Raw genomic sequence first — 15,066 nt, forward strand, 5'->3', positions numbered from 1 at the left:
GGTATTTGTTCTTTCCCACGGGATCATAGACCACTTTGCCCCTGCCCTCTGGGGAAGACATTGAGCCCCATGGTGCAAACACAGACCCTGGGATCTGTGGGAAACTGCTTCAGACCAGGAAGGTTGAGAAGCTACCCCAACCCCTTAAGTCATAATACTGTACATTTTACATTTCAGCGATTCCCTCATGTGGGGAAATATTGGAACAGACATCCAGCTAAACCGACTCAAGCATAAAAGGGGACTCATGGAATCCAAATTCACGAAACCATTCCAGAAACTAGAAACTCATTAGACAGCCACTTTGTTTTTTGTGCTGAACCACAGATCTTTTTTCTCTGTATTTGTAGCCTGTTTCTCTTTTCACAAAACCCTTGACCATCTTTTACAAGGCCCAGCATGATTGCCAGCCCTGAGTCAGTCTGACTCACAACTCCAGGGTGCACCACCATAGAAGCAGAGTGTCAGAGCCTGGGAAGCACCTGGATGGCTCACCCTAGGTGATGGTTGGTTCTCCCAGGTTAGGCTTTGAGCCCCAGCCCATCACCAGGTGAATGGGTGGAGGGGTTGGGTCAGATGTTACAAACAGGGCAGCAGGGGTTGTGACAGGGAAATCCTAGGAGGGAGTAGGGGTGGGATCCAATTATAAGTGTATGGAAAAACTGTGAAAGATTTTGAAATTTTGTGGGTGTCCTGAATAACTTACCCACTGGGGTTATAGCTGCCTTTCGTTGTCTCTGACTAGACATTTCTCAACTCTAAAGATGGAAGATAAATTGTGAAAACTTGATAGTAATAATAATTCCTACTCACAGAAATGCAAATTGTGGAATACAACAGACTGTTATTGCTTTGTGGAAATCAACTAGTTTTCACCCGTATATCAAATCATTTCAGCATTCCTTATCTATCATGTGTCATACTTTGAGTTCTCTTTTGAATTGGTTATAATATTTTAGTAGTTTTCTCATTAATAAGTTAAATCTTTAACACATGTTAATTTTATATCTTAGGAGGTGCATGATTACATTCTCTTTTTAAATCTATCATTAAATATAGACAAAGCTAGTATGATCACATATGCATTTTTAGAAACATTAGTGATACAGAGAAAAAACTTTTAGAAGGATACACAAGAAACTGTTAGTGGTTATTTGGGGGGAGAAGGAGGCACTTACTTTTCATTTTATATCCTTTTGTACGTTAAAAGAGTTTCAGTGGAAGTTGTCTAGGTAAAGGTTTAAGGGTCATCGGTTTTCTTTTTTATACTTTTCTATATTTATTTTTAAAAAGCATTCATTTTAAGCTGTATGTATAGTTGCTTGGACTCTCCTGACTGTGTCATATTTTACAATAAAATTTAAATAAAACTGGATACACTTTGTCATTAAATTTTGTAAATTTTAAGGGGAAAAACAAACCAAATAGGTAAAATTACATCTTGGTCTACTGCTCCAAGCCAGCCATGGGCTGCCAGGAGATGGTTATGACATGCTACCTGCCCTCAGGGACTAGCATAAGGTTCAGGCCCCACCCACAGGCCAAATGGTTCCAGACACCCACCACACCCACTTGTTTCGAGAGCTGCCCAGGTGAAGGGCCTTCCTCACTGTTCAACACCTGCTGGCTCTCCGCCCTCCGGAACCCCTGGCAGCCAACTCAGGGAACTCTGATGGAAGATCATGCCAGAATGGGAACATCCTTTACTCCTGGCCCTCCTCCCCTGACAGACAACCCGAGAGGCATCCTGTCCTCCCTGCCTTGCAGCTGAAAGGGGAAAATCACTGCCAAACCACTGTTGGGCAACAATGCACTTCTGAGAAGGGCACACAAAATTTTCGTCAACTGAATCTTGTCTTCCTCTTGACTTACGCAATGGATCCGACGTGCTCTGCTTTGGAGCTCATAGGTGGCTCACCTACTAGTATGACTCCCAGTACTTTATATTCTTCCGTCTTCCTTAGCCAAACTATAAACCAGTATTTCTTTAAGAACATGAGAATTGAACCCTCCTTCGAGGAATTCCTCTGTCAACCAAGCTTGGGTATTTGTGTCTGCTGTTTTCTTCAGTTGGATATGTGGTGGAGGAGGCAACACCAACAGGCAGCGGGACCATCTCTCAGCCCAAGAGCCTCCCTGATCTTTAGCAAGGGAGTGTGTGCAGTCCCTTGCATTGGGGACATCTGCAGCCAGGTGCTTCATTAATGAACTAGGCCCTAGGAGGACCAAGGAAGAAGGAAAGCATGAGTCTGCTGTCTCCTCTCACTCACTGCACACTCAGCTGGCCTGACAAGGGCCAGCCCTGCCCACTAAGCACAGAGCCACAGCCACCCCTGAATCTTAGGGCTGGTGCTGCAGAACACCTTCCCAAGGGGCACACCATTTCCTTTGTTATTTTTAAAAATCTTCTTCAAAAAAATTTTTTTACTGATTGATTTGAGAGAAAGAGAGAGAGAAAGAAACATCAATTTGTTGCTCCAGTTATTTATGCATTCATTGTTGATTCTTGTATGTGCCCTGACTAGGGATTGAACCCACAACCTTGGCATATCAGGATGACAGCCTAACCAGCTGAGAGGCCCGGCCAGGGCAGCACACCATTTCTTATAGACTGTTGTGGGCAAGGAGAACCTTACCCTTAGTGCTACTTTTTGGGGATGTTTGGGCCCAGACCCCAATGTTGTCTGACCATATCTCTCTCTCTTAAGTGGTTCAGTGGCTCCCCATTGCCTCCAGAATCAAGTCCAAGCTCCATGGTGTAACCTTCAAGTGCCTTGCTTCCCAATCTATCCCCAGCTATATCTCTGGCTCCATCTCTCTATAACATGTACCCTATTGTCTAACCACTCATTCACCCCATGCATGCTGGAGTCCAACTGTGCATAAGTTTAAAGGCTGTTTTCCAAGCCCTCATAGCTGCCCCAAATGCCTCATTTCAGCAGCAGATTCTCTTGTATTAATTGGTATCATCAAAATTGCATTACTATCTATGCAAACGCAGGCATGCCAATGCCTGTTCTAATGCAGGGCCTTACCCTGCTGCTTACACCATTCCAGCAGCTGCACCTGGGTGAGAATCGCACAGACCACTTTCCAGAATGGCTCTCTCCACAGGAGCAGTTGCAGATTCCTCCCACCTCGCAAAAGCTCACTGCCAGGAGCAGAGACAGTTGTATTAGGACACTTCACAGCATCTCACTGCCAAAGTGACAGCTACAATTATGTTTTGGCCGACAGCTGGAGCTGAGAGAATATACAAACAGCCAAGACCTCATGAGGCTCCATGAATCAGCAGTTTGTGCTACGTGTCCAGCTGGTAGGTGGGGTGGGCCACCCTGCCACTCTTCCAGCCCTCCCTTGTTGGGCAGCGTGCTAGCTACAGATCTCAAGTTAGCACTAGGGCCTCTTAGGTGAAGTCCACCACTGGACGGTAATAGTTAATGCCCCCATGGGCCATCCCAGGTATCAGAGGAACAGAAAAGTAGAGTGGTCAAGCCCAGGCAACGCCCAGCCCCAAAGGACAGGCATTTGATTTCTAGGCAAGGGCAGGGGCAAGCAAAGCAAAGGGTCAAGTTCCCCACGGGGGGAGTTCATTATGCTGGGCAGCCTGATGCGGGGTGAGCTTGTGCTAGACAGAGGGTCTCTATAGAGGCCCCAGGGCACCACCTCAGCGAGGAGCCTCAGGGCCACAGGCTATGAGCAGAGAAGGGATATCAGCGTAGGGACCAGGACACCGGTGCAAAAACAGCAGCAGCAGAGCCAGCAGCTTCCATTCACTGAGCTTGTCCATGGGCCAAGCACTGTGCCACCAGTTTACATACACGTTCCTTCTTTCATCTTCACCACATCCAGTGAGGTGGATTCTGTTACTATGCCCATTTTACTGGTGAGGACACTGAGTCTCAGAGAGGAACTTGCTAGAGGTTGTGCAGCTAGAAAGTGTGGACATAGAATCTGAGCCCAGACAACCTGGCTCCATAACTCAGTTAGTTTATGCCTCATGCTCCTGGTTTGGCCTTTTCAGTCCAGTCTTAGAAGCTAAGAGATCCCTAGAGCATTCCTATAAGGTGGGTTGAGTTGGGGCCTCCAGGTAGACTTTGGCCTGGAAGCCAAGGTATTACCAAGGAAAATAAACAACCATTTCAGGTGACAAGTGCTGGGTTATGAAATTTGGGGGGTGGGGTGGATACAAAAGCTACCAGGATTTCAGAAATCTATTTCATGGCCAGCGTTGCCCCTGGAGACAGACAAGGAGCAGGAACTGTCCCTTCTCTCTGACCTGCAGGCCCTCTGAGGCCTCAGCACCTGAAGGTGGCCTCCTGAGCCCAGGGCTTGCCTCTTACTCAGCCCTGACCTGGGCTCTGGCTGAGGCCTCTAGGAGGGGCAGGCTCAGGCTCTTGGGTTCTCCAAGGAGTGCTGCTACCCTTCTCAGGCCCCTTGTTGGAGCAGAACCTGCCTATCCTCAGATCCTGTCCAAACGCACGCAGAAAAGGAGGCAGCAGGCTAGCAACTCTGTGCAACATGCTTCCAGAGTGGGAGTCAGAAAGGCCAATGGGGTTGGGGTGCAGACGTGTTTGTATTCCAAGTGGCTGCTGCCCATGAATCACCAATTTCATTTTGTGCTCTCAGCTCTGTGAAGGCATCATTTCCATCCAGCCTCACATGGAGCTGGCGGCCAGAGCCTCTTAGTGGAGCTATAAATAGCAGATTATCAACTCACCTCCTCTGAGCTCATCACAGGCTCTTCAGTTTACTGTGTCTTCCTGCTGCCTGCATGGCACTCACTCAGATTTCCCAGGTGAGGCCTGCAAATTCTCTGGGGGGGTTGCAGGGTCTGGGGTCCCAGAGCTGTTCACGGTGACAGTGAGGGCACTGACAGAATTTTGAAGAGCTCAACATTTAAGACGTCATAATTATAATCTCAGGTCTCTGAGCTCCTTTCCAATTAAATGCAGCAGGAAGGGACTGTCATTTCTCGAAAAGTCCTAGAAATAAAAGGCAAGGGACTCACCAAACACACCCCCAGAGAAAGCCACCCAGAGCAAGTAGCAACAAATGAAAGGTTTCACGCCTTCCTGTGGACTTGTCTCCTAACACTGAATGAAATACTTTATGGCTCTCTGGCTTCAGAAGTGAGATACACTGAATGAAATACTTTATGGCTCACTGGCTTCAGAAATGAGATCGCATTTTTTAGTATTACTCATAGCTACCATTTACGGAGTGCTCCCTGCGTGCCAGGCTCCATGCCCAGCCTTTGCATGCTGCATCTCATCAAGTCATCACAACAGCCATATTCAGTTAACGCTAGTATCATCAGCTTTCTGTAGGTGAGGAGGCTGTGGTTCCCAGTGTCACACAAACAAGGATACAAGATTCCAGAGCCCAATCTCTGAGCTTCTGCAGAACAGAGCTGTGTGTGTCCACGCATGTGTCCGTATGTGCACAGACAAAGGTATCTGAACCATAGTCTCCAGCTCCACGCACTCCATGACTGTATGCAAGAGCCAGATGCTCATGGATTCATCTTCCCCAGGCCCCTTTGGCATCCTGAATGTGCCCCCATCACCATCTTCTCTCAAATCTTATCCTCTAGTTCTCCTGCAAGGAGGGCACTGGCCTTCACTTGGCTCTTTCCTGCTAACACTTTACCCCACCCCACAGAGCCACTTTTCCCTGTGACAGCCTCTTGGCCTAGCTCAATGATCTTCCTCTTGCCTCCTTCCTCCAGGCCCTGAAACACAGAGGTCAGGTGCATTTCACCCCCCCCCCCCCTTGGCAGCCTCTCTCCAATATGTTTCTTCCTCTCTCTCCCAGAGCCACAGCCCCATGTTTGAGGTCTCATCCCCTTTATTGGCTTTTCACAGTAGCCTTCCAGCTCAGTGCTGCACCTAAGGAATATTTTAAGAACACAGACTCTTGATCCCATCCCTAGGCCACCTGAAACAAAATTTTGCGGGGTAGAGGCCAGGGTCTGGATTTTTCAAAAAGCTCTCCCAGTGATCTTGGTAGACAAGGTTAAGAACTTTGTCTCACTGGCCTCCTAGATTCTAGCCTCTCTCTGTTCTAAACTCTCCCACCCACAGTTACCAGCTTAAATTTTGTTAAAGCACAATTGATCTCATGTCACTCTCCTGCTCAAGACCCTTGGGTAGCTCCCCACTGCCTGCAAGAAAGTACGAAGTCCATAGTGCGGCATTCAAGGTCCCCTCCATTCTGGTCCACTGCTAACCCTTTGCCCTACCCACAGATCCACCTTTCCCTGAGACAGCCTCTTGGCCTTGCTCTCTCTCCTTAGCTTTTCCCAACTTTCAATGTTGGCTGGGCACAGCAGAGTACATAGAAAGAGCAGTGGTCCTTCCCTAAGACATTGAGCCTTTCGAAAAGAGGAATGAGGAATTATTGTTGAAATGCTCCCTCTTAAATCAAGAGCCACACGTGTAGCTTTAAATGAAGGGGGTTTTGTGTGTCCTGCAGATGAAAGGAGATCCGCCAGCAGATACAACACAATAGCAGTAATGGGTAAACACAGGAGAGCAGGAGAGGTGGGGCTCATGATTAATTCAAAGGAGATGGTATTTCGGCATTCTCCTTGCTTTTATTCAAGCCCAGAAGACAGAGCAGGTTTGGTGAGCACTGGGGCCTGGGCCACATTTCAAAGCGCCTCTCATGCTTTTCTGTCCCCCATTCTTAGACAAAAGCAGAAAAACATCTTTGGATCTTGTTCAAAAGGTCAAGAGTGTTTTACTAATACGATGAAACAATGTGTGTGTTTGGACTTTGGTCTATTTCCCACAAAGAAACACCTACTTCATAATCAAATAAAACATGACTGTGTTGACTGACAGCATGAGAATGGGGCCTGGAAATTGTTCCCAAGTGCTTCAGAGTGAAAACAGACCCTAAAGAACTTCTTGTTAAACGTGGCAAAAGAGCCTCTCATGAATCTCTGTCTGCTCCTTCCCAGAACCCTATCAAAAACAAAGATAAAGGAGTAAAAAGAATTGCAACTCCTCAAGGTCTACAAGAACAGGAGATGGCAGCAGACGAAGGATGCCAGCACATTTTTGGAAGGTGGGAAGTGGAGGAAGAAGTGGTGAGTCACAAGGCAGTGTGGGGGAGGCAGAAGGCCTGATGCCTGCAGAGGGGCTCCCCGTGAGAAGGTGAGAAGCAGGCAAAGCTGCAGGGAGAGGAAGGGAAGAGCTGCCAATGGGAGGATTGGTGGAGCCTGTGTGAGAGCACAGCCCCGAGGGCAGTGGAGTGAGTCACCACACCTTGCCCATTCCTACAGGAGAATGGAGGAATGCTCACTGGAGAATCTGGATCAACACATGAGGCACCGTGGAGGGTGGCTATGAAGTGCAGAACAGAAAATATGGGGACTAAATGGAAATCTAGATCCTAGAAGGTTAAGTTCAGGCTCCTTTTCTTCACCCTGCTTCTAGACAACCTGGCAGCCAGGCATACCTTTTACCCTCAGGTGGAGACTAAGAGCCTTTTTTAGGAACTGAGAAGACTCAAGGATAATACCTCCTAATATAGACATTTGGGACCCCCACTGGAAGAGCCAGTTTATGACCAACTACCCTCTGCAGGGAAGTCCACCATTAGAAAAGCTCCCCTCAAGCATGCTGACCATTCATTCAATCATCTCTTCAGCAGAAAATCCTTAAATATGAGCAGAGTCAATATCCCCAGACTTTTTTTATTTATTGATGAGAGAGAGAGAGAGAGAGAGAGAGAGAGAGAGAGAGAAATGATTAAGTGAATGAACTTATTTATGCAATCACAGGTTGATTCTTGTATGTGCTCTGACTGGAGATTGAACCCGTAACGTTGGCATATTGGCACGACGCTCTAACCAACTGAGCTACCTGGCCAGAGCAAGATCCCTAGACTTTTAAAGCAAGCCTCAGATATCACAGACAGGCATAGGGGAGTAGGGGGGGAGTGGGAAGGGAATGCATAAGTTCAGGGAGGAGAAGAAAGCTTTAAAAATGCTATAAAATCCTCAGGGAGGGAAAAGAAGATTTCTATCTCAAGGTTCATTATCATGAAATGTCAGAACGTCAGGAATAACGAAGAGACCTTAAAAGGATCCAGGAAGGAAGAACAGGTCAATTGAAAGGATCAGGGATCAGAATGGCACTAGACTTCTCAGCAGCAGCACTGGAAGCTGAAAGACAATGAGTGAAACCTTCAGAATTCTGAGTGAGAATTATTTATGGCTTAGAAATCTAACCCCAAACTATTAAGAGAAATGGTAGAATAAATGATGCTTTCAGACATGGGGGATCACAAATAATTTGCCTCTCATGCTCCCTTTCTCAGGAAACTCTCCACCCAAACAAAAGAATAATCCAACAATGAGGAAGACAATGCCCAGGAGAGGACAAAGGAGCCCCTGAATGACAGCAGGGCAGGAGGCCCCGGATGAGAGTGCCCTCTGAGCCAGAGAATGGAGGATTTGAAGACAGAGATGGGCCAAATATATTACTTGACAGGAGCGGCTAGGTGGGAAATTATGTTAAGGGGGTTGTGAGAATTAATAACAAGCATATATATATATATACACACACACACATATATACATTTAAATAGATATATATCTTTTAAATGTATCTTTATTGTTGAAAGTATTACAGATGTCTCCCCTTTCTCATCATTGATGTTTCTATCTCCCTCTCCCTCTCCCTTCCTCTCTCTGAAATCAATAAAAATATATATATATTTAAAACTAGGAAAAATAACTGAAAAAGTTTAACTGGGTACCTCTGGGGATCAGACTGGGGGTTGATGTTGGGTGGGATAGGGAACTGCTGTTTCTCATCACATGCCTTTTAGTACTATTTGACTAAAATTTTTGTGTGTGCATATATTATGTTCATTAAAATAAAAAATAGTTTTTAAAAGAAAAATTAATAGAAAATATCTTAAATGGACAAAAACAATTAAGTGTTAGATATTCATTAATTATAGCTCTGAATTGTTTCTGTCCTGTTGATCTTCCTCTCCATTTATTCATTCACTTATTTTCTCTCAAAGTCTTAAATGTTGATTGGCATATGTGGTAGGGTTGCTAGAGAAAATACATTTGGAATATACTTATAACAATTATTTGTTGTTTATCTGAAATTCAAATTTAAACTATTTTATTTGCAAAATCTGGCACCCTAAAATGTGGACTCTCACTCGCCCCACGGGCTAGGTCTGAAGCTAAAGAGATAATGGAACCAGAAAGTTCTTCTGCAATATTCATAGTGTGGGAGATGTGTGTAGAGGCTGACAAAACTTTCTGGTCACATGCTGAACAGTGATTTGGTATCTAGTCAAGACACGTATGGTGTGGTGCCGACCAGTTCCTCGTCAGTCTCTGTGAGCCCTGAAGTACATTTAAAGGAGTGCTGTTCTTGCCTTGTGACTGGAAGCAGGGTCTACCCGAGGGACTATATACCCTCCAGCTCAGGAGCTGTGCCCAAGGCTCCTGCAGGGCATCGCGGTCCTTAGGCTGCATTTTCTCTTCTGAGAGAGGGCAGGGCAGGATGACAAGGGACCTCAATTTAGGTAAATTCAGGAGTGGATCACACCCATGTCACCACCTCTTGCTTTTTACTGAAAAACTATCTCTTTAAGCAAATTTACATTGGTTCCTAATCTTGTCTACAATGTGCTTACTAAGAGTTTCACTCTCAAAGGAGAATTTTGTTGCTGAACTGTGTGGGGAGATTTTATACCTCCGCTGACTAATGGTAGGAATGTAATCAATTTTCCCCTTTTGTGCTGGGAAAACTATTCCTTGGGGTTAATAGAATTAAGACTAAGGATATGTGAGTCCTCCTGAAAACTAAATTCATCCCTGAGATATATAAATATACAATTTGGCAATACACATATACAAATGTACAAAGAGAAACAACTAAAATCTGGATATTTAAAAATAGTTTGAACACAAACATAAAGCATTTTCATTGCTTTGCTATTAATTATTCCTTATGTACTATGTCAACAGCAGCTAGGCAGGCAACAGGTTTCAGAAATCCAACTGGGATTCACATGATCAGCCACAGGGTCTTATTCTACAAAACCAGTGGTCAGAACAACAAGAGTTTGCTTTGCTTAAACATCTTCAAGGCTTCCTAAAAACAAAGAGCCGTGCCCATGTGTATATTTTTAATTGTAAAATATTTAGTTATGTATCTAGTTCAATCATGAATTTATTATAGATGTGAGATGACTGGGAGCTCAGTTCAACCCAAAGGGTATTTAGTATTTCTCAGACAGCTCTAGTTGTTTCAAGTTCTTCTAATAAAGATGAAATCTGACTTTATGTAGCTCTCACTCTTTGGCCCTATGCCTATCTTGAAAAGCAGAAAATGAGCCATCTTTTACAAAACAGCCCTTCAAAGATCTGAAGACAGTCATAGGGCCTTTCCAACTGTGTCCTCTGCTCCCATATTACCTGGTCTCCAGCTCCCCTCCTCCATCCCTCCCTTGTGAGCTCTTTAGTTCATCAATGCTGTGCTTAAAATAAGGCATTCTGACTGAACTTCTGGTATGGCCTGCGGTGTACAAAATAGCAAAGAACTACAACTTTCTGTGATCCTGAGTGCTGAACATCCATTCAGTTAGGTAAAAGCAGACATTTGACTGCTGTTATGAGAACATCAATTTCCAGGTTTCTGGTAGAGAGGGGACTTGTCTAATTCAATTAAAAACACACACACACACACACTTAAGCTTACATTTACAACAGGTTAAACATTCATGCATTTTGATACAGAAATACCATCTTATATGAATATATACAATGGGTTAACAGACAAACTTGCAAAGCAGTTGCTAACCTGATTTTAATGGTTACTACCTTTGCAGTGAGGAGCAGGGTAACTTCCTGCAGTAAGAAGCCTTTGGGGATTGTACTTTCCATTGCCCTATGATGTTAATTTGAGAGAATTATCGTAAGTAGACTAAAAAGAGTTTTGAATATTTTTTGTCCTTGTGAGAGCCCTGTGCTGTTGGCAAGTCAAGATACAGGAGAAGTCTTAGGAGAGGAGTATTCAGATAACAGACACTTCTTGCCCCAGCTGGGTGGCTCAGTTGGTTGGAGCATTGTCCCAAACATCAAAAAAGTTGCAGGTTGATTCCCAGTTGGGGCACATACCTAGGTAGCGGGTTGGATCCCTGGTCAGGGTGATTACCTGAGGCAACCAATCGATGTTTCTCTCTCACATCCATGTTTCTCTCCCTCTCTCCCTCTCTCTCTCAAATCAATAAACATATCCTTGGGTGAGGATTATATATAGAGAGAGATAGGCACCTTTTAATAGCCTTGGATCTCAAGGTTTCAAAGCTTTTAACGTTTGCTAGCCTTTAGTTGGGAAAAGCTTCCTCCACAGATGCTGGGAAGCCAGCTCTAAGAGCTCCAAGAGCTCCCTTTACTTGATATTTTTAGCATACCTGCATTTTCAGCTTTTTCAAGGCAGAATGGGCAAGAATAAAACTACTTCTCCAGTCTATTTGGCCATTTTAGGAGAGTTTTGTCATGTGTGGGAGGAAAATATGTGTGTTTTTCTCCCCTTGACACTTTCAGGACCACTCTGAACTTAGGTTACTTTGCTGAGCTTGTCTGTGGTGGGGGGTGGGGAGGTGAGGGAAACCCTAGATGCTGTGGTTCAGTGCTCTCATCTGACTTCCCTCTAGGAGGTCTCCTCGAGCCATTTCCAGGGACATTTTCTCCTGTCGGATTGGCCCCCCTCTTTAAGACCAAAATCAGAACAGAAGATCTGAAAGTGCTGGAGAATAAATAAGGATTAGCTGTTTTTCCAGCCCCATGTGTTAGTGCCAGGGCTTCTGGGCTAGGGGCTTCCACAGAGCATCAGTCACAAAGTAGGGGGCTGACAAAGAGAGGTTTTGCTCAAGAGTCAGGGTGTTATCTGTTATTGGTGGAAGTGGAATTCTTGGGGTGCTGTGAGGAAAAGAATTTCATGAGGTCCCCACAAGAGGGCAGGGTTTCACGGAAAGCTTTATTGATGGTGTAAAATTAAGGGGGTTCCCCTCCAAGGTCTCACCATGGAAGAAGTCCAATGTTGTCCTCAGCAGGGCCAGAATTAAGGCCACTGCCCAGAATTTCTGCTCCATATTAAAGTACAGACCAGTCTAGCATCTGGCTAACTTAGTTTGTGTTCCCAGCTGCAGTCCATTGTGTGTGGGGCTTGCATGGCCACAGGCCATGTGGCTGCTTAAGACCACATGGCTATGGAGAGAGAATAGGCAAGCACATGGGCAAGTGCGGGTCACAGAGCAAGAGAAAGCAAGCAAGCAAGAGGACAAGCAAGAGAGAGGGAACGCTTTGGGGATTGTAACTTTCCAAGATTTCACACACTTTTGATGAGGCCCACCTCCTAGCCAATCCATTCTTCCCCAGGCTAGACTGATAGACAAGCACCTTTCCTATGTTACCCCGACTTCACTGTGCATGTGCCCATCTCCCCCTTTGTTGGATCTCTTCCCTCAGTAATCTGCAGGGAATGGGCTGGTGGTTCCTTGGGGAGCATGAAGGTGTAGCTTCCTGGTGAAACTGCCCAGATGACTGTGCTTATAATGTCTGGCCTCCCCTTTGCCCTCTTCCTTTTATTAATATTAACTAGCTAATTTTGACGATAACAAGCGAATTAAAAAATGTGAGAGCACTCATTGCAGTCTTGCACTATTTATCAGCTTTAAAGAGGAAGCCTGTGGCTGGTAGGTATGGAAACAGGCCCAAACTTTCTAGAAGGAAGGAAGGGAAAAACAAACTTCTAAAAGTTGGTATCTTCTCTTAGAAACAAAGGCTGTAAAGAAATCTGGGGAAGACAGATGGACAGAGAAGCTCTCCTCAACCAAACTTTGAAATCCAGAGAAGAGGTGATTTCTCACAGAGACCACGTTTGAAGTCTGTCACTGTGGCAACAGATAGAGTTCCCCTGGTCCCATCTTTCCACCCCTCCACCACTTGTTCAGGGCAACAATTACTGCCACAGACAGTACAGCAATACCTACAAGACACTCAAAGGAAGAAAAGTATAGTTTAAGTATAAAGCCTATAGATAAACATTTTAAAACCTGTAAGAAATCAGGAAATATTATCATGAACCTTTTTAGAGGAAACTACTAGAACCATGGAACAGCAGTCTCAGCACTACTGAGCAAGCCTGAGGAAATCCAGGTAAAAAGCCCTTCCTTGAGCATGGGATGTATTTAACTGTAGAAATAAGAGTAAAACAAACACAGAGGTTAGGATGACAGATCAAAACACAGATGTTACATTCTTTAATATGATAGTAATTTCTCATCACTAATAAAAAGCTGAAGAGGAGAGAAATAGTAATAAGAATAAGCTCACTGAGAACCTCTAATTAATTGATTCAAAGGATAATATGTAAAGGTTCCAAATCAAGTAGAAGCTTAAGCATATTTAACATAAGCACTAAGATTGATAATGCTATTGATTGGATGATGAAGGAGGGCTGAGGGGGAGAGGATGAGATTATAAGATAATTTTATTGTTGTTCATAGTAGGTTATTAAAAGATACAGTCCATGCCCGGCCGGTGTGGCTCAGCGGTTGAGTGTCAACCTAGGATCTAGGAAATCATGATTTGATTCCCGGTCATGGCACAAAATAGGGTTGCGGGCTTGATCCCCAGTCGGAGGCGTGTAGGAGGCAGCCAATCAATGATTCTCTCACCATTGATGTTTCTATCTCTCTCTCCCTCTCCCTTCCTCTCTCTGAAATCAATAAAGATATATTTAAAAATAAATAAATAAATAGTAAATAAATAAAAGATACAGTCCCAAAAGAGAGTGTTTCAACAGTATTTTATAAAGGTAACTTCTAGAACAAAAATACAAACCTCCTTAAATATCAAAAACACATTAAGAAAAAGGGCAACTACATAATGAAAACAACATAAAAAAATAACAGAATTTAGACCAAATATACCTGTTATGTCAAGAAATATAAATGAGTTTAACTCAGCTATTTTAAAAATAGTTTTCAAAATAGATCACAAAGCCCAATCCAACTATAGGCTATATACATATAAGACAAAGTAATTCAGAAAGCTTAATAATGAAAGGATGAGCAAAGAAAAGCATACGAGAAAAATACAACCTTTAAAAATCTTAATACCTGACAACATAGAATTAGTACAAAAAGATTTAAACAAGATAAATGCTAAAGGCTACAATTCACCATGAAAATTTAAGTTATGAGTATATATGCACCAAATAGTACAGTAGAAACTTTCATGTAATAGAAACTATAGAAATGCAAGGAGATTTAGACAAAGACACACTAATAGTAGAAGACTTTGATTCACCTTGCCCAATCCCAAACAGATCAAGTGGTGAAAATGAGATGAGAATTTAAAAGTCCAAACAACATAATCAGTAAGGTAGATGTTACTGATATGCATCAAACATTGTGCCTTGAGAACAGAGAATACACTTTCTTTTTAAGTGATCTGGAATATTTGTACACACAAAAGATTATGTTAGGCAATAAACCAAATCTCATTAAATCCCCACAATAAAAGTAATATAGACAGCATTCTATAATAACACAATAAAAATGGACATTTATAACATATTCAGAAAACAAAGACTGCCCTTCTATTTGGATATGTGTGTGGGGCTATATGAAATACACTCATAATCAAAGGGAAAATACAAATTCAAAACTGCAGAATTTCTAGAAAACAATAATAATGAACATATATAGAAGGATTTAGGTGTACAGCTAAAATAGTACTCAAAGGAAAATTCATAGCCTTAAATAATTATATCAACATAAATAAAAGAAAAATAAATGAATTAAACAGCTTGCCCAAGAGACAAGAAAAATAATTTTAAAATAAAGGAAATGCAAAAGGAAAAATAGATAATGATAAATACAGAAATTAATCAGTTAATCTAACAAAATACAGTAGAAATTTTATTATTATTATTATTATTATTATTATTATTATTATTATTTAAATCTTCACCCAAGGATATTTTTTCCATTGCTTTTCAGAAAGAGTGGAAG

The sequence above is a fragment of the Miniopterus schreibersii genome (assembly GCF_964146895.1).
Source record: "Miniopterus schreibersii genome assembly, chromosome: 4".
Lineage (NCBI taxonomy): Eukaryota > Metazoa > Chordata > Mammalia > Chiroptera > Miniopteridae > Miniopterus > Miniopterus schreibersii.